Source organism: Ambystoma mexicanum, chromosome 1p, assembly GCF_040938575.1.
Source record: "Ambystoma mexicanum isolate Mex_15411 chromosome 1p, UKY_AmexF1_1, whole genome shotgun sequence".
NCBI classification, from domain to species: Eukaryota; Metazoa; Chordata; class Amphibia; order Caudata; family Ambystomatidae; genus Ambystoma; species Ambystoma mexicanum.
In genome coordinates, this window is record NC_090921.1 from 995,185,744 (window position 1) to 995,209,679 (window position 23,936).

Below are 23,936 nucleotides of genomic sequence, written 5' to 3' on the forward strand. Positions count from 1 at the left end.
GACAGGCTCAACACGGTCCCGGATTGCCACGTCTGCAGGGAGAGGAAGGCCAGTTGTTGTTCGCGCATCCCCTCCCTGAGAACAGGTCTGGACGAAGGCATCCCTGCTGGTGTGGGATGATGCAGTCACAGGATCGGGGACAGGATTACCTCCACGGCGGCCTGTGCTGCCTCCTGTCCCTGCCCCTGGATTGCACCACTAGCACCAGTGGAATCCCCCCTCCAGACCCCGTGTGTGGCACTTCCATGGCCTCCTCCTCAACCAAACCCCCCACCAACCTGGATGACTGCATGCCATCTTCCTCCATAGGTCCCTGTGGGGTCTCAGCTGCCCCTTCTGCTGCTGAGGAGCCCACCTCTGACCTCTGCCTCTTGGGCCTACCCTTGGCAGCTGCGGCCATGGACACGGCACCAGACTCCTCACTCCCCGACAAGATGACAACCCGGGAGGGGAGCTGGGCCTTGCGTCTCCAGCTGGCGGTGCGATCCCTGCTGCTGTGCTCCACAGCACCGTCTCCGCCCTCTTCATCAGTTGAAGCTGCAGATAGGGAGAGACAGAACCCAGGCATCAGGGCACTGTACGATTGTCTGATACACACATGACAGTTGCACATGAGTGGCAGTGTAAAACTCACACATGGCATCACACTCCCCAACACACATATCATTTGAACTCACACACATGCGCAAATCAACAGGAATGTTGCAGCAGGCAGCACCATCCATACACATACAACAGCATCAGCATTGGAAGGTTAGCCTGACGTCACATGCAACATGGGGAGTGCAGAACACATGCACACATGCCACCAGACATACATGCATCTGTATATCTCCACCACCTGTCGCAGTGATATCATCGCCATCCATGTCACATCTGCCAATCAGCCTCCTACATGTCAGTGTCACATGCATCCATGGTGTATCACAGTGGCACACTTGTCAAATACACACACATGCACATGTACATTGTGCAGATATATGAAGGCGGAACCAGCATCCATGTGTCACACCACAACCATGCCACAGTACATACACAGAAATGTAAACATGTGTGCACCCACACATGCATTTGGCCACCATGCATTTGAACACATACGCCATTGATGTGCCTCACACATGACAGGACTCACATGCGGCAGGCTCATGTCCCTGTACATACACATCCATACATGGGCCTACCAAGACATATGTCCAACCTGCACACTCCTGGCACACCTCAACATGCACAGCGTCAAATCAGTACGCATGTACACTTACCGCTCAACTCTGGATGAGTCTGCCTCTCAAGGCCCTGGAGGTGGATCGCTGGGCATATACGTTGCACGAACCTCCTCTGGTTGTTGGTAAGGCGGACCCGGCACCCCTCAGCATCCGCTGCCTTCAGGAGGCGCCGGGCCTTGCTGAGGGTCCTGGACCTGAAGTCCTCCCACCGCTTTTGGACGTGTTGCATGTCGTGGGCTGCCACCCCCTCCACGTGGATGGCAGCCATGATGTCCTTCCAGATCCTCTTCCGTCCTTCATTGTCGGCGCGTGAACTTCCAAAGAGGGCATCATACTGCCCAGGACTTTCTCCACCAGGATGCCAACTTCATTAGCACTGAAGCTGGCAGCCCTCTGCCTCTCTGCTGGGGGGTTGCCACTGGTGCCAGATGGTGTTGTGTCAGACATGGCTACCCCCGAGGCAGGTGTGGGTGGGCTGTGGAGCAATGGAATACCAGTCGGGAGTCTTCTGTTCCAGCAGGGGTGGTCACAGCAACTGGACCCCTGCAGTTGGCTGACGTGCAGGCACCAAATAGCAGGGCACGTGGCCAGCAGGGAGGCAGGCAGCAGCAGATGGCAGGTGGGAGCTTGCTCTGGGCTCCGGGGGGGCAGGAAAATGGACTTCTGGGTAGGAGCGTGGTCTTCTGTGTGTTGTTGCGTGGCCAGCTTGATACAGAGTGATTTGGCACGTGAATAAAATGCACGTCAGCGTGTAATTCGAGGAAAGGCCCTTAGCGCGTAAGCGCGCATGTCACGTGATACGCGCAGGCATTTCCCTCAGCACGGATGCATCCACACTTGCCAAAAAACACTTACGCGTGTGAATGCGTGTAATCTGAGGAAAGGGCCTAAGCGTGTAAGAGAAGTGACGTGTACGGGCGTTTCCCTCAGCATGGGTTAAAGGTGAGCGGGGCCAACAGTCTGCTGTACGTGCCTTTCGTGGAGACCGACGTGTGTGTTGCTACTTCGTGTTGTTTCGCGCGCCATCACAACTTCACAGCGGATCAAGGAGGTATCGCTTATTTTGGCGGGGGTATTGGCTACGTGTTTTTTTCACTAAAACGCTAGTCTGACGGTGAGTCGTGCACGCTATTTTTCCCACTGCGGGTGCCCCTGTGTATCGCGTACCCATTTTCAAGGTCATAGTAGCCTGCGTGTCCCACGCATACGTGTTTTTCATGTCCTTGCTGGTCAGCGCGTACTGCGGGAGGGTAATTCCACACACGTGGGCTACCGGGGGTTGCGTGCACGGTTTTACTGGAGTTTTGGGGTGCCTGAGCGTTGTGTGACCCGTCACTTCATCACCGGGGTCACATACAGCCTTGCAGGTGCAGGGGTGCTGTTAACATCTTGTATCCCACCCCCTTCACCCCAATTGCCCAGGACAATTGTCGTGTACACTTCTCATTGACACTACTACATCTGTTCCGGCACTACTACATCTGTGCCATGGATGGGAGGCCACGAAAGGTGAGGGGCTTCTCAGCTGGGTGTACTCCATGTGGCGGGCGTGGTCAGGGATATGGCCGGGGTGAACAGGGAGTAGGGGAACTCCAGGGTGTCCAGGGTGGCTGCAGAGGAGTTAGTGGCAGGGATGCGCCACTGCAGCAGTGGTCAATTAGCAGTTCTGAAATGCTTATGGTGTGTTGCATCTCTTAGTTTCCATCTGTCTTTTATGCCTGTGACATGTGCCTGACAGATGTGGCGTCTGATGGAGTTCATATATTACAATTTGTACTTGTGTAAGCTTGCCTATTTAGGATTTGTTTGTATATCAAGGCCACTGGATGCATGGCAGGTTCTCATTTGTGTGTGACATGTCTGCTTCATGTGTTGGCTGTCTATGTGATGTCTATGTGTGTGTTATGTGCTTCTGACATGTGTTCTAATGTTTCTTTTTCCCCACTTTGCAGATGATGATGCAAGGGACACAGAGGATGGTGTTGTCATGCCAGACATAGGGTTGCGATCACATCAGCAACACAGCACAAGTGAAGGTGTGGGGTGGTAGGCCACGAGAACCCACTTGTGTTACAGACCATCTTGTCTATGGCTGGCAATGAGTCTAGCCCAGATGATCACTCTGACGACAATGTCGAGTTGGATGTGCATTGGGTCCATTTGTCAGGGGTGAGTGATTCTGATGTGGACGCTCTTCTGTCTGCGACACCTGCACTGAGGGGCCAGACGGTGGTGGGACCTCTGCCTGTGGTGGATCGGGACGCAGGATCACCCTCCACACCAGTTGCTGATGTGCCTGGGGCATCACTTCGATGGAGGAATGTAGTCCTGCAGCCGTGGGTGGTGCCAACCCAAAAAGGACGTCGCCTCCTTGATAATATCGCTGAGAACATGGAATGTGTGGACCAATCCTTGCTACCCCCTGCTAGGCAGGTGGAACTCCAGCAACGGGCAGCACAGTCCATGGCCCGCTCGCTCAGACTGGGCATGGCGGCCTCAGACAGGGTATGCAGGGCTGAAATGGTGTCTTTACATCAAGCAATTGCTGCTCACGCACAGGCACAAATGGAGGCCATGAGGGTTGAGTATGATTCCCTCAGATCTACTCTGGGTGTGCTCTTGATGTCCCAGAGGAAGCGGTCAGAGGAGAGGTTGGAGCAGCTAGAGAGTACCATCTCGGCTGAGCTACGTGCTTGCTGGAAGGTATACCAGTTGTCCAGCCAGGCCATGCAGGAAGAACTCCGTGTTACACGTGTTACCTTGCAAGAGGAAGCACGCGTATCACGCAAGGTTCTACATGCTGACCTACGTGTCATCGCCGCACAGAACCAGGCTCACCTGTCACACAGACTTGCTGCCAACGAGGGGCAAGCAGCACCTAGGCATGGTTATGGTACTGTGCCAGATCAACCTTTTCAGCCAGAGGGTGACTCGGACGACGCAATATCTCCCACACAGGTCGGGCTGTGCAGGCGTTGAGCCCATGGAGGTTTTTTTTTTGTCTCAACATCATCGCATGTGAGTGTTGAGGTGGACCCTGTACCTCCACCCCCCCTGGGTGCCTCCCCCCAGGAAGTATGTGGCCATTTTTGATTTTTCTTGTTAGTTTAGTTAGTTAATATTGTTTTTGATAGTTAGTTTAATTAGGTAATGTAGGTTTTTTATAGTTAGTTTAATTAGTTAATATAGTTTAAAATTGCTTGTCTATTGTGCATTCATGTGACAGTGTGCTGCTTTGTGGCTTTTGAAAGCATCCACTGTCTGTTCCAGCTGGGCCCTTCAAGCTTGTCTCGTGTATGTGTTTGCAGCTTGGGGTCCTGACTCACATAGGCCACTCCTGCTTCCCTTATCCATGGGCTCGCAAGGATGGTTCAGTGTAACAACCATTTACACAAGGGCTTTGGACTTTCGTCATATCTGTGGCCTGTCCGCTGCTGTACTACTTGTGTTAACTCCCCCAGTGGGGATTGAGTGGGTTATATCCATGGCACGTCTGTAATCTATTTGGGTGAGTACATGATTGATGTGTCCATTAATTGATGTGGATTGTGATGTATGCTATTTTCCTGCCTGTATATGTGCTTGATGCACTTCATGCTGTAGACAGTAGCCTGCACCCTTTGCCTGTCAAAGTCACACTGATGGTGGGAGGAGTTTTGATGTAGGTCTGTAACATGGGCCAGTGACAACCAGCATGAAGACACACACACAGGGAACTTTCCAGCATTATTATGTTTTATGCCCTTTCTGCAGGAAAATGAGCCTCCAGACTACCTTTGCCAGCAGACACAGGGCCAAGTACTGCAGAAACCTGGCCACATTCGGTGGTGCAGACGTGCGCATGTGTGCCCAAGCAGAAGCACAGGGCTTGTGCTCTGACGTCCAACAGAAGCAGACGTGTTTCCAGGGGCTCCAAACAAGGTGAGCTGCACAAGGGGCCACACCGCAGCCAACCTTCCACCAGGCCACTTGCACATGCATGCTAAGTAGCGCCAGTGCTGAGGAGCTTGGCCAGATATTGTTGTAGAAGCGCACAGTACAGCTAAGATGCGTTGAGGGACAAATGCCAAGTAGCTTTACAAGTTGTCATGGGCACACGCATGGGCCGTCGCACATATCCTCCAGTCCCCCCTGCTCCTTAGAAGCTGAGTTATTAGCGCAGTAGCGTTCCGAGCCAGAAACATATACAGTGCACAGGGACACCCTGCGAGGCACAGACTTGTGTGCAGTGCATATCATTTGCATGTGCAAATTGCCACTTGCACTACCTATTGTAATCCACGGCTGCCAGAACACGACTTGTACTGAAGTCACACCTCACTATATGTGTCTAGCAGGTCACCCAGGGACCATCCTATCATGTGTGATTCTTGACGCATTGGTCTTCCATTTACCGCGCGCCCATGTGCGCCTGCCTTACTGCATTAACAGTGTATGAACCATCACAGGGGCAAGCTAACGTATAAGTACATAACAGCAGAGAAGAGTGTTTGTTTGTGGAGAAGTCACTTACTTTGGGGCATGAATGATGTTGTGTGTGTGTTGTAAACACACACAGATTAGTAACTCACGCTCTCTTTGCAGCATTGAACTGATCCTGTTAACCTGAGAGTGCGTAGGCAGGAGGCCAGCGCTCACCCCAGAGATAAGTCTCTCTTTGTCTAGCACTTGACTCATTTCGTACTATGTGCATGTAGAGCATGGTTTCTCTGACTGAGTATGTGTTATTGTCAATAGTTGTATTTTGTATTTTGACTACTTTCCCTTCAATCCAACTCCCCTCTCCTGACCCTCTTTCTGGTTATCCTGAATACCAATGCCTGTCCAACCAACGGATCCCTGACCCTCTTTCCCCACGGGGTCTCAGAGGCCTGTGTAAGTTTTACCTTGCAGGCGCCGAGACCACGGAGGGGGTGGTTGGTTTGTGCCACTCCTGCGCCTGGAGACCGGAGCTGTGACACTACCCATCAGTTATTGCATCCTTATTGTATGTTGTTTCCGAAGAAAAAAGGTACTCTTCCTGTTGAACCATTGTTGAACTGTGCTACCATGGTAGTTCTATCATTCTGCTTGTACATGTGCCGGGACTTTTTTTTCCACTTCAAGTAATCTACTGGAGACTCTTCCAGGGTATTTTTGTGCCGAGAGGCTTTTACCCTGGTTTGGGGGTTTGGCTCCTTGGAGTTCTCTGCGATTTGGTATTTTTACCAGTCAAGGAGGCCTCTGAGGGGGCTGGGCCCTATTTACATGCAAGGTGGAACATGAAGACCAAGGGGCAGGGGGATCATGTAGCCAGGTAGACTAAAATGGAGAAGGCTATATACCCCAGACACAGTTGTTCAGAAGGTCATAGTGATGTGTAAATGAGGGAGGGCCTTTTGTTGTTGGACAGTAAGCCTGGGCTACAGTGTTTGGGCACACTCTGACCATGTGATTGTGAGGTATTATGTACATGATGTGTTCTGCTGGTCAATTGCTGTTCCTGTGTTGTATTTACTTTTCAGGTGTCAGGGGATTTTTGTGGTTTGACATGCTGGGGTGTACACATGGGCAATGTTCACATGTGATGTGTATAGGACACTAAGGGTCACTTGATTTCACATGCATATATTGAGTGCATGTCCCTACTGACACACACAGTTGCACAATGCTCCACCACACGTACAACCACACTCCATGCCCACAGGTGCACACATATTGCCTTCTCGGGCACGCTGTGTCCCTGCAGCGCATGATCAATTACCATTTGGGGGTCCTGGACATGCGTCAATGGGTACATTTTTTTATTTGTCCTTTTGATGTGATGCTCAAGGTGTATCCCCAACACAATGGCTGCTCACTGTGCTGTGTGCTGAGCAGTGTGTACCAGGAGACACACAGCACACGGGTTTGGGAGTGGCAATTCTGCCTTGCTCAATGTGCATGTGAACAGGCATTCAGTGCTGTGTTCAAACTACCACTGGTGGACGGCATTTGTGTATGACTTGGTATGTGTGGGAGGTTGTTGGTCAGTCATTTCATCTGATTCCATGTCAGGCATCATTATCTCGGGCCACTTTCTATTTATCACATGTCACTTTGTATATTATTGGTCATGTGTTGACCTTTTGCTGTTGCATGCCATGTCATGGTGTGGCAGACAAGGGTGATTTGGTTTGGGAGGGTTTGGGTGACATACCAGGGATTGTCATGGCCTATTTTATGGGGTGGGTGTGATACACACCTTGCATGTGTTCCCTTTGGTCACACGGTACTGGTTATGTTTAAGTGGCTAGGGATGCACACAATGTAGCACTTCCTTGGCAACATCCTCAGTGTGGTAAGGTTGTGACAGTTGACTGTCTCTTTGTCATCATCGATTGTCACCTGGTATGTGCCAGGCCTGTGTGCACTCCGCAGGGGTGGGAGTTTAGATAAAAATGTGGCCACAAGCTGGGTCCGGGCTGTCTCGCCACTTGCCCTTTCCCCTTGCATGGGCAGCGCCTGTGCCTGTGGTTGGAGATGTGGGGGCACCGCCATGTCCACCGGTACGCCCTGCCATGTTGCAACATTGTGCAGGACACATGCTGCCACAATGCTCCTGCACACTACAGGGGGTGCATATAGTAGCTGGCCGCCAGAGCGGTCAAGGGAGCGGAAGCGTGACTTGAGCACTCCGAATGTGCGCTCCACTATGGCCCTGGTTGCAATATGGGCAGCGTTGTATCTTACCTGGGGTGGTGTGGTGGGGTTCCGGATTGGCGTCATCATGTGGTTGCTCAGAGGGTAGGCACTGTCCCCTCGGGAGGTGATAATGGTTGTGGGTTTGTGTATTTGTCTGTGTGTGACATGCATGCATGTGTACAGGCATTTGTAATTACCTAGGAGCCATGTGTCGCCATGCTTCCCAGCTTCCAGGGCCTGGCTCAGGGCGGACATTCTGTATATGAAACTGTCATGGGTTGAGCCAGGGTAGTTTGCATAGACAGAGGTGATGATTCCCTTTGCATCGCATACAACCTGCACGTTGATGGAATGCCAGTGCTTGCGGTATCGATAGATGTGCTCAGTGGCCCTAGGTGGACGTAGGGCCACATGGGTGCAATCTATGGCACCGAGCACTTTGGGGAAGTGTGCCACCCTGTAGAAGTCCCGGACCATGGCCTTCCTTTCTGCGGGTGTTCTGGGCATGTATATGTGCCTGTGGACTGAGGGGGGCGGAGTCATGATAGCCAACACCTGGTGTAGGCAGCGTGACTGGGGTGGCCTGTGAGACCCCTGCACTATGGCAGTTGTCCGCTGAAATGACCCAGTGGCCAAAAAATGCAGGACATTGAGCACCTTCTCCAAGGTGTTCAATGCTTGGGAGCACAGGGTGGGGGATGTAAGGTCATCTTCCCACTCCCTGACCAGGTCTAGGATGATATGAGGTGGAAACCTATACCTGCCATAGACCTGGTCATCAGGCATCCCAAAAAGGCTGGTCCGGGGCAACAAAATGCAGGGTCTGGCTATTCTCCTCCTCCTGCGGTGTCCCACGAGCAGTGCTGCGACAAATGGGGCATTCATCGTAGCTGTATATACATGTTTGTTGTTGTGCGCACTTTTATACTGTGCACGGGGACGCTTCCGCCTGCCTTCGTGTGGCGGACATGTTGACGCCTGTGCGCGTCTTTTAGCGTGCGCGGGTTTCCCGTATTCGATTCCATGAATATGTGTTGTTTGCGTGCGTGTGGGCGTTCCGTGTATTTCCCTGCACTACTTCCCCAGTTACGCCTTCTTTTTCACGCGTTGTTCCCCATTTCGCATGTTACGCCCCGTGTCATGCCCCCTTTTTGGTGTGTGCTCCGACGTTGAGCACTTTCGCTTTGCACATCGCGCACGGCATTTGGGATGTTGCTGTGACGTGTACGCCCGTGCGCGCCACGCTCAGATTTGGCGCACATCCCGCTGTAAACACGTGCAGGCCCTTCCATGAATCGCACGCGTGTTCGTGTGCTTGCTTTTTCACACTTGCGCTGGCTTGCGCCAAGATTTTCGGCACCCATTTTTTCCACGAATCGGCCCCTAAATATTTGAATGTCGCTTTTCAGAAAAGTGATGGCTCTTTTCTTGCGCACCTTTGCCAAGATCTTCTCCTTCACAGTGTAGTCGTCAGGCTTCACCAGTATGTCTCTCGGCGCTGCCCCTGGTTAATTTCCGGTTTCCCTACTCAATGCACTCTTTCAATATCTGTTTCTTTATCACTCAAAGGAACCCTTAGTACTGAAAATAGGGCACTGGTGCAATCATTCCTGTTATACAATTACGATCCTTCCTTTTGGGTTTTCACTCTAATGCTCTCTGGTCTAGAACCATTTTCTGAGTCCTTGAACTTCAATGGCAATTCTTTAACCATCTGTTTAGTGTCTTGACCACTTCAGAAGTGATTGCCTCTAATTACAGCTTGGAGTGATCCTCTTTATGCCGTTTAATCTGCTTGCTATACGTTCTATCCCCTACTTACTGTTTGCAATCGCTGAGAAAAGATCATCTCTCACCAATTTTAATTATTTTCCTAAATTCATGTTCAGCTCTTCCTTGAACTCACTTGCATTGTGAGACCTTTCGCCATTGTTACTCCACTGTTCGCTTATATATTAATATGTTTGTTTTCCATTAGTTGTAGTCCAGCTTTCTGAGAAGCTCGGGATTCCTATCTGACCTAAAGAGAAGGTATATCCAATAATCCCCCCCTTTTTTTTCTTCCTTCAGTGACATGAGGCACTTCCTGTGTGCGAAGGCTGCTGTCTATTGCCAGAGATGAGGTCACGGCTAAGTGTCGTCTTCAAGACCCACATTGGTCAGTACGTCTTCTGGTATAGTGTGACCGGTTATCTTGCAGACTTAGGTCCCTCTCTCCCCTTAAAATACTTCTGGAGTGTTGCTGCTATGTTTCTCTGTGGTATGGTATAGAGGAGTCTTTGTTGCTGCATACATGCCAACCGTCCTGATTTTTTATTAAACAATTGTGATATTTGTTACTTTCTCCCTCCCTTAAATATTTCTAACCCCAATTCAATCCAACAGGAACATTCAATCTCGATTACAAAATCTCCCTGTCAGCTGCAGTAGAATGTTGGCATGTATGCTGTTGCCACTGGTCTAAATTTGTATTTGCCCATATCTTAGTAACTGCAGCTGTAAGTAGACTGTAGTGTGCACCTTCCCAGCTTTCCCCCCCCCTCCCAATTAGAGGGCATGAGGATCTGGAGGGATTCGAATGTTCACCGTCCCCTTGATGGGTTTCATGAAAGCTCTTCTGAACAATTGTGCTGCCTAACTTACTTCATTGATGTACTGTACGGGAGATGCTTGGCCGCCATTATGGTCAGGCACTGTGCGTGGCCACCATTTTGAAGTCAGGCACCACAACCATATATCGCCTTTGTTTCTCTGCTGGGGCTGCAAGCAATCAAAAGTTACTCTCCGGGGGACTCCCCCACTGTCTACACATCAAGGTCCCTAATTGACCCCCATTTGATCAACTTTCCTGGGTGAGGAAGGGGGAAACAGGTGCTCGCCTGATAGGAGTTCAGAGTAGTTGCTCGGTATTGAGCACCATTTTGGCCAAACCCAGTGGTGTCACTGGAGGGAACGGGGGGTGCGGACCGCACCGTGTGGCACCATCACAGGGGGTGACACCAAAATGCAAATTATGACTGTATGTGTCATTCTGTGAAATTGTTGTGCAGTGTTTAGCTCCAGGGCAGAAAGGTATTGTTTAAACAAAACTGTGTTGTTATTTATAACCACTAAACGGTTTTTCGCAAGCCTAGCTAACATATAAATACAATACAATAATATTTTTTGACAGCACCATGTGTGTCGGCAAACCATATGAATTATGAAACAATTAATTAAATATGAAATCCAACAAAACAATGCGTGTGTATCAGATGATATTTCTCCTGCGGCGGGAACCCACACATGCGCTGCGTGCATTTGCGCTGCAAATAGCAAAGCGCATGCACACTTATGCTACAACAAGTGCGCCACCAGTCACTTTCATAATTTCACGGAAGACGGAGCACTGCTTACAACTTACCGTAGATTACTTTTTTTCTTTTAAAAAAGATATATTTACAGTAAAATGTCGAGAACCTAAATTTACAAGCACTACTAAGGATTCTGTATGGTGTGGTACAGGAGGACATGGAGGAAGGACATGGAGGAAGTCCATGGGGGAAGTTGTAAGGGGGTGACACCATGGCCCTCATTACAAGTTTGCCGGTCCGGAATCAACGGTGCCGGGAAGCTTACCGGCATCGTTGTTTCCGGACCGGCAAACTACGAGTCTGCGGGCGGGTGCTGTACCGCTCACCGGGGTGCGACCTGGCAGGCAGAATGGCACCCGCCCGCAGACTTTCACAGAAGCACCGGCACCCTTATTAACTGTGCTGGTGCTTCCGTGGTCTCCACTCTCATATAGTCCTATGGGACTCTATGGGAATGGGGATCAACATTTTACTGGCGCCTGACTTACAGGACCGCCGGGGCTGTAATGCCTCAGTATTTCCGGCAAGTCAGGCGGCGATAAATCATTATGAGTCTGGCGGCTACCTGCCGGTTTTGCTGGCACGGTTTCCACCAGACCCGTAATGAGGGCCCATGTGTTACCGCATCGGGTGTCACTAACCTTAGTGATGCCATGGCCATACCCTCAGAAATATATTTACAATACAGATTCCAGTGTAACGCTAATGCTTATGTGTTATATGGGCATGTATTCCTGCAAGGTGGTTATTTTTTAGTTGTGATGCAATTTGTAAAGGAGACTTTAAAGAGCGGCATATGTACTTAAAACATGTAAAGATGTCTGCAAGTACCATAGATCATGCCATGATAAATGTCAGTTCATGTCAGTGTTTGGTGTGCCTGGATAAGCTGCCGGAGTCACTTTGCTGCTGTGTGAAGTCTTTCCCCCCACTCTGTCCAAGACTTCGCCCCTCCTGCTGACGCCCGCCTTCAATAACAGCTAGAAGAGCGGAGCGCATCGCAGTGTGGCCGTGTGTCTGGTGTGCCTGGACAAGCTGCCGGAGTCGCTTTGCTGCTGCTGTGCAAAGTCTTTCACCCTTCTCTAGCCAAGACCTTGCCCCTCCTGCTGACGCCCGCTTTCAGTAACAGCTAGAAGAGCAGAGTATGGACGAGTGTCTGGTGTTCGGTATGCCGTTGGCCGGCCGCCCAATGGAGGAAGGCAGGACTCTGAGGAGTTTGAAGAGCCGGAAAGAGGGCGAACCGGCTCCCATGATGCCAGCAAGAAGCCCAAAATCGGCGAAGCAGTCTTTCTGTTCCCTGGAAAATTGGGCACCCTCTGTGACTTTGGCGGGTAAGAACCTGTGTAAAATCTCCACTCTGAACATCTCATTGCTCTCTTCCCCTAACCCTCAACCCTTATTGCTTGCTGCGTCCCCTTGCTCTGAGCTATGTGGGATATATTTACCCACTCAGCTGTACTCCCTTCCATTACCAAGCTGCACTTCAGCAGAAGCAGCACAATGGCTGCGCTGGCTCCTGTGAGCATTATTGCCTCACACCAAAACTGCGTTTTCAGCTACAAAACGATGGCTGCACCATCTTGCCAAGCACATATTGGGCAGGATGGAACAAGGGGGCACACTGAGAAAGCCTGCCAGGGTGTTTCTTACATGTACAAAAGAAGGGGAGTCAAAAAGCAGTGTTGCTTTGCTGCAAGCCCAAAGCTCCCATTTGAAAAAGGGAAATAATGACATTTAAAAATGATGCTGCTCTGATGCTCTTTTTCCTCTGTTCCTCATCATACTACATTTATTAATGAGACCCTGCCATGCCCATCCACATTCACATTGTGCTCCAGCAGGCATGAGCAGTATCCCTGAATGATAGGCTGTTGTTCAGCTCAGAAGAAATCAAAAGAAGCTTTACTTGAGCTACACAGGACACGCTTTACTTTTGGGCTATAAAATGTCAAAGATCAATGCGTCAAAAAGGCCCTGGCTTTCTGGGCCTATGTCAATTTCAGTGCATCTGTGTTTTAAATAAATTGCTGCATACAAGAAACTGACTATGACTGCAGAACAATGTGGGAATTCAAAGGGAAGAGACAAAGCAAATTTGAAAGAAAAAGGCCAGCAGTCGCCACATGTTTAAAATGTACTTTTGGAAACTAAGAAAAATACTTGTTTAAAAGTGTATGTTGGATAAGGCTCTGCCCTTATCTAGCTATGTGGAGGGGTTTTGTGCTGTGAAACATATATGGGAGATCTTATTCAACAAGCCTTTATTCTGATTAAAAACAAAAATAAATAAAATAAGGAAATAAATTGCATTTGCTACATGGGGGAAATCAGCCCCAAACAGGTTTCTGCTGGGGGGTAGGGGGAGGTTTCCAGCAACAGAAGGCCCCTCACAGTAGATGCTAGAACACACAAGTGATAATTGCTACCTTGGCAGACTTTCTTCTGGGCTGAGGCCTCTTACAATGGAATTTCCGGGACACCAACCTGTGAAGTGGAAGCAGCCATAATCCTTCAATCAAACTGGGAAAACACCTCCCCACACTCGGATGAAGGGACAGTTGGTGGTAGCTGAAGAGAAAAAAATGGTTCCAGTGAAGGACAAAGGATGCCCATTTGTTTCAAAAGACTATTTTATTCAGAAACTTTTAAAGACGGTTATTTTTGCAAAAGAAATTTGCATGAATGTAAAATGTTGACAGTTTTAATGTAATTTTGTGGGGTTTAATTTAAGATGTCGTAGCCTTCACTGCCACCTTGGGAACAGAAATGGCAGAGAATTGGGTATTCCACGGAAAGTGTAAATGAGGCCAATGTAAAATTCAATACCGCCATGCCTGATGATAATCCATACACACGTGTAAAGTTATAGAATTTTAGGCCGAATGTTTCACACTAAAAATGACTAATAATTATTAGAAGGGCAAAACAATGTCTTACAAATTGTAGAGTTGGACTGGAATGCTCTGCAGAAAATATGTAACCTACTTATGTAATTTGTGAAGATGCCCCAACTGTAAAAATGTGCCATTTATGGCAAAGCTAGATTTTAGTTAAAGTAACTGTGGGAGGTTCTGGACACTGTAAAACTCACATCATAAATCTGACATCATGCCCTTGAAACCCAACCTGTCATGCTGTCCTCTCATTCTGTCCCTTTTTCGCAAACATCTAGGTCAGACAATAGGACAGGGTCAGACAATAGGACAGGCAACACTCACAATACACCAGTTACCCCAGTCAGGTTTCCACTCCATGTCCCTCACAGTGGAAGGTTGTCACGTGAGGGGGTTTACCCCAAGGGCCACACATACAGACTCAGGGGTTCTCCATTCCTTCATTGGCGTCTGCCATGGCGACTGCAAGAGGGAGCTCGCAGACGCCAGCTACAGGACGCTGCTCACAGAAAGTCAAGTCTGCGATCATGGAGACCACGCTCACGTGTCGCGTCCGCGGGTCAAGTGATGCGTCGCGGATCAGGTGACGCTGAAGCATCCGCTATTTAAGCGCTGAACTTCCGCACGTCCGCGCTTCACAGCTGTTCTTTGGAGGACTCTTACAGCGTTTGGATACCTTGTGTTTTCACGGCTTCTTGACTCTTGGATTGTTTTTGGATTTGCTTTTGCTCACGTCTTTGGCTCTGTTTGCTGGATCAGCTCGAACTCGGAACGCCTTTTGGACTGTCTTGGATTACCCTGAATTGGACTTGGCATTGGTCTCTTCACTGCATTACGTTATCAAGTACTTTGGATTTTGGTCCTTTGTTTCATGAAGTTACAGGAGGGCAAGTTGGGTTTTAACCCAGCCTACAGTTCTTCTCCCTACTGTCATCGGGGAAACCAGCTCACGTGCCCATCCACGGAATTACCAACTATCTTAGGTTCTGGGCTTCCTCGCCCATCAGTTTAGGTAAGCCCTGTTCTTTATTCTGCCTGTTTGCTTGTACTGTGCTCAGTTGATTGCTAATAACGATTTTCTTTACAGCTGACTTTGGTTTCAACATTTCCCGTGGATCCGAGCTGCAAGAACTACCCACCTGTGGCCTCAATGATCGCATAGGGAGTAATCTTGTATTCTCGCTCTGTGGTACTTGGGGACGGAGGTTTCAATACTCTCCACGACAATCAAGCAACCTGACAGACTGTGAAGCCATTCTTTGTCGTACAGAGTATGCAGGGTGCCGCGGATGACCCCATGGCAGCTATGATTCAAGCGATCACAGTACTAAGAGCGGACATGGCTGCAGCTACCACAGCCCTTCACCAACGTTTAGATGCTATTCAGAGTACCCGTAACCCATTACCTGCAGATGCAGAGTTTGGGGACGCGGCATCACCTGCCCCAGTTCCCCAGGCCCCAGCCCCAACCACTCCTGCTCCCGTGATTCTACCCACTCCTTTTCCATTGGCTGCACCTGAAATATTCCAGAGGGATCCCACCAAGTACCGCACATTAATAAATAAGTGCAAGTTACACTTCATGTGTCGACCTACCTCCTTCCCCGATCCTACTTCTAAGGCTGCCTTTCTGTTAACACATTTATCTGGAACAGCCACTGCCTGGGCCAACCCACTTCTTGAGAACAATACCCGAGCATTATACGATTTTGACCTCCTGGTCACAGAAATGTCCCGTGTCTTTGACACCCGTCACAAAGCTCAGTCCAGGGATCTAGAACTATTAGAATTACATCAAGGCAGGGGAACACTCATTGAATATATTACAAAATTCAACCAACTGTCAGCCGAGACTTCATGGCCTGAGAGCAAGAGGGCTGTGGTATTCTACAAAGGTCTGAACAATGCTATGAAGGACGCATTATCAGTAGTTCCTTCCTTGCCCACAGCGTTCCCTGATTTAGTAGATCTGGCTCTCCAGGTTGATGCCAGGCGCTCAGAACGGAAAGCTGAAGCTGGGTTTTCTGGTTCTATCCCTTATACAGGTTCCTCTCATTCTGAGTCTGTTCCTGAACCTATGCAAGTGGGAGGTCTACGTAGTCCTTTAACTTCCACGGAAAGGGAGCGCAGGAGGGTGGACAATGCTTGCTATTATTGTGGGTTGATTGGTCACTTTGTGAAAGAATGTCCACGTCGCCCAAAGGCTAAAGCTCAGGGTTTTCGGGCAGCTTGACCATAGACCCGGGGGTGGGTTTGAGCGCTATTAGTCACTCCCCGGACCAGGTACCTGCGCTTGGCACCATCAGACCCGTGATTGTGCATTCATTGTTACAAACCAGTATTGAGGTCTCACATTCAGTAACTGTCATCATCGATTCTGGTGCCACTGGCAATTATATCGATTTCAATATGGCTCACACACTTAATCTCCCTCTTATCGCCAAGACCCGACCAGAACCCGTACAGACCATAGATGGGAGTTTGTTAGTCTCTGGCCCAGTTAAACAACAGACAGCACCTCTTACTTTGGTCATACAAACTAACCACAAAGAAACCATTAGCTTTGACTTGTTCTCCATGCCTCAATATGGCCTTATCTTAGGCATCCCTTGGTTGCGTCTGCATAACCCTTTGATCAATTGGAAGACTGGTTCTGTGTTCTTTGAGTCAGAAGTTTGCCCGGAGTTTTGCCTTAATACACCTTCTACTGAGAGCACTCCAGCCCAATTTCTCAGTACTGTTTCACAACTCACTTTGGAACCTTCTCCCGTTACCTTGGCAGACACGCACATTGTTGATCTTGTAGCTGAGGCAATTCCAGAGCCTTATCGAGACTACCTGGATGTCTTTGATAAGGGATCATCAGAAATCCTTCCACCTCATAGGTTGTACGATTGCCCTATTGAATAACTAGCAGATTCTGTAGTCCCAAAGGGTTGTATATATTCGCTTCTACTGAGGAACAAGCCTTGAAAACTTACATTCAAGAGTGCCTACGTAGGGGTCACATACGTCCATCTTCATCTCCAGCAGCCAGCCCTGTCTTCTTTGTCCCAAAGAAGGAGGGAGACCTTCGCCCATGTGTTGATTACCGACGTCTAAATGCCATCAATAAAAAGGACAGGTATCCTATTCCTCTCATCACGCCCCTATTGGATCGCCTCACGCATGCTTCAGTATACACTAAGTTGGATCTCAGAGGTGCGTATAATCTAGTATGTGTGAGAAAGGGTGATGAGTGGAAAATGGCCTTATGCACTCGTTACGGATTATATGAATATTTGATCATGCCTTTCGGCCTTTGCAATGCGCCTGCTACATTCCAGCGCTTCATGAATGATATTTTTAGTGATATTCTGGATGTATTTATGGTGGTCTACCTGGATGACATTCTCATTTTTTCACGTTCTCAAGAGGAACACATCTGACACGTAAGGGAGGTACTAAAACACTAACGCATGTTCTCCCTTTTTGCGAAACCCGAAAAATGTCAATTCCACACTGACAACATTGAATTTTTAGGGTTTCACATCACTCCTGATGGTCTCACTATGAACCATACCAAAGTCAAAGCGGTTTTGGAGTGGCCGACTCCCACCAACCTTAAAGCATTACAGGCTTTTTTGGGTTTTGCTAACTACTATAGTAGATTCATTTCTGGATTTTCTTCCATAGTAGCACCTCTTACTCTTTTGACCAGTCCTTTAGTTCCATTTAATTGGTCCAACGATCAACAACTTGCATTTGATACCCTAAAACCTGCATTTACCACTGCTCGTGTCCTCCAACACCCTGACAGTGATCTCCCTTTTATAGTTGAGGCGGACGCGTCCTCGTTTGCCTTAGGGGCAATACTGTCTCAAGAATGTGTCTCTACTGGATGCTTGCATCCAGTCGCCTTTCATTCCCGGAAGTTTACACCCACAGAGTGTCTCTATGCAGTGACCGAAAAAAAAACTTCTGGCTGTCAAAGAGGCTTTCCAAGTATGGCGTCACCATCTCCTGGGTGCAAAACATCGGGTTACGGTCTTCTCGGATCATCAGAATCTACGCGATTTAGCTTCTCTGAAATGCTCGAATAGCAGACATGTTAGGTGGCATCTGTTTTTTGCCGCTTACGATTTCCAGATCATGCATTGTCTTGGTAACGTTCATGGTAAGGCTGATGCTTTGTCTCGCTCTCCTGGTGGGGTTTAATTGCCAGTCTATCCTGAGTCCCTGCTAGATAAGAAACATGTGATATGCCTCCGTACTCCTTCTCTGACTCTGCTGGATATGGTCCGTAAGTGGGTTTCCACACACCCATCCTTACTTACAGATTGGGATTTGGTATTACAAGACGGTCTGCCTTTCTTTCAGAACAAGTTGTTTCTACCCACCACTGATATTCGTAATCTGGCTCTTGAATGGTCCCATGATCTCCCTGTTCATGCACATCCTGGGCAGCGAAGAACACTTTGGCTTCTACAACGTTGGTGTTGGTGGCCTTCCATGAGAAGGGATGTGGAATGCTATGTTAACACTTGCTCTGTTTGTACCCAATCCAAACATAGGAAAGGACGACCGTTGGGTCTCCTGCAGCCTCTTCCCATACCCCCGAGGCCCTGGCATACCGTGACGATGGATTTCGTGACGGATCTTCCCCGGGTTCAAGGTTTTGATTCCATCTGGGTTGTGGTAGACTCGTTCACCAAAATGGCATGATTTATTCCATGCCTGGGCATTCCCTCTGCTCCTGTTCTGGCAGGATTGTTTTTCAAGTCCATCGTATGAATTTTTGGTTTACCATCAGTGTTGGTATCCGACAGGGGTTCTCAGTTCACTTCTCGTTTCTGGCGCGCCTTGACTAGATTAGTGGGGATCGATTCACGTTACTCTTCGGCCTACCATCCGGAGACGGATGGACAGACCGAGAGGGTTAATCAAACCATGGAGCAGTATCTGCGTTGCCTGATTCTCCAGCATCAACAATCCTGGTTTCGCATCTTGCATATGGCTGAATTTGCCTATAACAACGCAGTGCACTCTTCCACTGGTTTCTCTCCCTTCTATGTCTTGTATGGTCAGCACCCTAAAATCCTGCCCATCCCGGATTTTTCGCTTTCTGGTAATCCGGCTGCCTGTTCTTGCATCAGAGACATCTCGGCTGTCCACGCACAGACCTTGCAAGCCCAGGATTCCATGAAGGCTGCCGCAGACCGGAAACGTTCTGTGGCCCCTTCGTTTGCTGTGGGGGATAGAGTTTGGCTTTCTTCTCATCATCTGCATCTACAGGGTTGCCACAAGGTGTTGCCCCGCTTCGTTGCTCCTTTTGTGGTCTCCCGAGTGATCAACCCTGTGGCCTATCGCCTTCGAGTCCCGATTTCATGGCAGCTTCACCCCGTCTTTCATGTCTCTCTTCTCAAACCTTGCCCTGGTCCTACCCGTCTTTGTTCCCCTGGTGCTCCAGATTCCCCTTCCTCCCCGGATGTTTTTGAAGTGCCTGCTATTCTGGGTTCTCGTTTCTTCAAAGGGGGTTTGCAGTACCTGGTGGATTGGAAGGGTTATGGCCCAGAGGAGCGCTCATGGATTCCAGCGTGTGATGTGCATACCACTCGTTTGGTTTCCAGTTTCCATAGGGACAATCCGTTGTGCCCACGGGGTCGTGGGCCTTTGGGGGGGGCTCTGTCACGCTGTCCTCTCATTCTGTCCCAGTTCCGCAAACATCTAGGTCAGACAATAGGACAGGGTCAGGCAATAGGACAGGCAACACTCACAATACACCAGTTACCCCAGTCAGGTTTCCACTCCATATCCCTCACAGTGGAAGGTTGTCACGTGAGCGGGTTTACCCTAAGGGCCACACATGCAGACTCAGGGGTTCTCCGTTCCTTCATTGGCGTCTGCCATGGTGTCTGCAAGAGGGAGCTTGCAGACGCCAGCTACAGGACGCTGCTCGCAGAAAGTCAAGTCCGCGATCATGGAGACCACGCTCACGTGTCGCGTCCGTGGGTCACGTGACTCGTCACGGATCAGGTGACGCTGAAGCTTCCGCTATTTAAGCCCTGAAATTCCGCACGTCCGCGCTTCACAGCTGTTCTTTGGAGGACTCTGTACAGCGTTTGGATACCTTGTGTTTTCATGGCTTCTTGACTCTTTAATTGTTTTTGGATTTGCTTTTGCTCACGTCTTTGGCTCTGTTTGTTGGATCATCTCGAACTCGGAACGCCTTTTGGACTGTCTTGGATTACCCTGAATTGGACTTGGCATTGGTCTCTTCACTGCATTACGTTATCAAGTACTTTGGATTTTGGTCCTTTGTTTCCTCAAGTTACAGGTGGGCAAGTTGGGTTTTAACCCAGCCTACAGTTCTTCTCCCTACTGTCATCGGGGACACCAGCTCACGTGCCCATCCACGGAATTACCAACTATCTTAGGTTCTGGGCTTCCTCACCCATCAGTTTTGGTAAGCCCTGTTCTTTATTCTGCCTGTTTGCTTGTTGATTGGTAATAAAGATTTTCTTTACAGCTGCGTTGGGTTTCAACATTTCCCGTGGATCCGAGCTGCAAGAACTACCCACCTGTGGCCTCAATGATCGCATAGGGAGTAATCTTGTATTCTCTCTCTGTGGTACTTGGGGACGGAGGTTTCAATACTCTCCACGACAATCAAGCAACCTGACACAACCAGCTGAGAGGAAGGCGGTAACTATCACCCCTGACCAATCCAGTTGTTTAGGGGCGTGCTTAGCTAAGCCTGCCCTACCGTATAATTCTACGATGTCACCATGCTCTATAAAAAGGGGGGCTGATAGCACTCTAGACAGACTCTTTCCTGAATGTCCTGCGCCTGCGTTCCTGATCTTCTACATTCATCTTGCCAGATTCCACATTCCACTGCAAAGCCAAAGCATAGCTGATTCCAGATTCCACTGCCAGGCCATAGCATAGCAGATTCCATATTCCACTGCAAGGCTAAAGCATTGCTGACCATCCCAGCAAGGCCTCAATCCAGCGATCCCACTAAAAAAATCCCAATAACCAAAGGGAAAAGCTGTGGTATTCTTTTGGAAAGCATCCTGAGACCTGACTGGCTTTTAGCCCACGAACTGCATGCCCGCTGCAACCCTGCCATCGGGCTGTCCTGATTATCCGGTGACCAGACAGGCCCAGGTGTTGTTCTGTTAGGAGAGTCTGCTGCCACCTGGTGACCCGAGTCCTGGAGTCCAGAACCCGGTTGACTGTGCCTAATCCCAAATTTGAGAGCAGACTGTGAGCATCCCCCGCCCCATCACACATAGTGTACCCCATCTTGACTTTTGTCTTTGTTCCACTCTCTAACTAACCCAATCCATACCCTGACAACTTGTATAGACTGTTCTAATTTTCTGTGCGTCCTGTTCTGAATTCCCACATAGATCAGAACCCAGCGGCAAAGGGTTGATGTCGCAAATCAATCTAAGAACGTACCGTGGCTTTCTTTAACAACATTCAGTATTCAACAATATAGTCAAAATAATTTAGTTTAAGTAAAATTTGCCTTTCATTTTTTAAACCGATTTTCTCTTTTTAACTGCTTTATTTTCCTAAAATCGAACATCATTCTACCTTCCAATTCACCAGATATAGCCCTCCTTTCACTTCTGTATTGTCCCTGTGCAGTGGATCTTTCACCCTTCCAAAAAACCGCATTCCAATTCAGTGTTTTTCCAACCGTTTTTTGGAGAAAACATTTTTACATTTAAAACTGCAAACTAGAAAAAATGCAACTTTTCCACGTATTAATTCGGCTGCACTGGGTTTTCAATTTCAATCTGCTTTGTGACTGTATGCTTTTGTGATACCTTACCTTATGGTTGATAGTGATATAACATCCCCAATACTGTGCTTGATCAAACCTGTAAGAGTGTGCTTGATGATTTACTCCCCGGTAGCATGCCGGGGGCAGCGCTTTGGAAAAAATGTTGGCAAATGTTAAGCCTGTGAAGCAGTTCCCTTGTTTCGAGCCCTACGATTTTCTAGATCTATAATCTCTCTCACTGGGGAGGTGACTAAAATGGCTAATTCACCACAGATATATCGTAAAACGACGACGAAGGGCCGCTGACCAATCTCCAAATTGACATCACTCTTTCTGCCTAAATCAGCTTCTTTTATTAGTGATTTAGTGCCGGGGGATCTATCTGAGGCCGGAATGTTGGAAGGCATGGTGGTCTGTGGCAGATAACTAAAATAAATTACTGGAAAGCCATGTGCTAATGAACAAGTGCAACAACATGCAGCTCCCTACAACATTTCTCCTTTTATCAAGTCAGGAGCCCTTAAAGAAAAGTTGATGCCCTACATAAACCTACTCACCACTGACCAACCTCTCGCCCCTATTGATGATCATCCACTGGCGAATGACCTAGAGAGCTTTACTAACAACACGGTTGTGACCCTTGACCACTTGGGCAGAGGTTCTCAAAATCCATCAAGGAGTTCTTTTGGTTTGGTCTCTGTTACTGTTCCTGCACCTCTTGACTCAGATCAAGTCATGGGTGCAGCTCAGGACTTGGAGCACCATACGTGGCAAACAGCTTTGAGCCATCCACTCTCTACTGAGAGAACGGATAACAGGATCTGTACCCTTGTGACTACAGACATGCCTCAACATTGATTAAACTTGGCTGGTACAGTTCTAGAAGGGCTGGTTTCTGAACAAACTTCCTGCAATAACAACAGTCGCAGGCAGGCTTCTGGAGACAGGACCTTGCTGTCGAGCTCCGGCCTGAACTTTTCCAACAGAAATATAGCTGAGCAGGGACATTGCCCATTGCAAATGAATGTCTCATCTAGAAAAAATAAACCTGATTAACTTACAATGATGTCAACAATCAACATCGCTCTTGCTCCGTTCACAAAGCTTTATGGACATTTAAATGATCCATTAAAGGACCACACAACATTATTGGCGATGATGCATTCGAAACTCGTCTTCCTGGAGGGATTTGTTATGGCAAACGAGCCCTGAACGGAACCTACTGATCACTCAAAATCTGAACCCAGGAATGAGACACATCAGAAAGATGTTAGTCAGCAAGCGAGATCCTCGAAAGCTATGCAGACACTTTACATCTGGCACCAAGTGAATTTAACAGAAGTAGCAAGTTCTGATTGAAAGCGTCCAAAAACACCATGAAAGGAGACAATCTCTGATGTTCCTGGAAAAAATAATGGCCCCTGCAATCTCTCAGAACAAGAAGCAGACGACATCCCGGCAACTGTCTAAAGTCTGGGGGACCTGGTAAACCTGGCCTTTGCTATTTTTGCTCAGAAAAAGCCTATTCTAAGCGCTAGGAACAAGCTGATGGAGAAGCAGTCACCTTCTGATACCAACCAAACAAGGCCCAAGGACCTACCTTACCAAACCAAAGAACACCTTGATTCTAATACCCCCTGTGTCCTCATCTTGCTTGATCTCTCATGGTCAACCATGCCATCTTGCTCAAATGTCTCTGTGACAACCTGGGTATCACTGGTCAGGCCCTGGCATGGCTGACTTCTTTCCTCTCTGACCGATCCTCCCAGGTCCAACTTGGGTCCTTCCTCACCGCTATCTTTTTCTCCACCTGTGGTGTCCCCAGGGGTCTAACCTCTCACCTTGGCTGTTCAACCAACACCTGGCACTTCTTGCCCACCGCATTGCTGCTCTTTGCCCCAACTTTCAGTGCTCTGCGGATGACACTCAGCTCATTATCAGGCTACCTTCAGCCACATCTTCTCCGTCTCTCATCACTGACTGTGTGTCTGCTACCCAGGAGTGGTGTGCCGCCAATGATCTC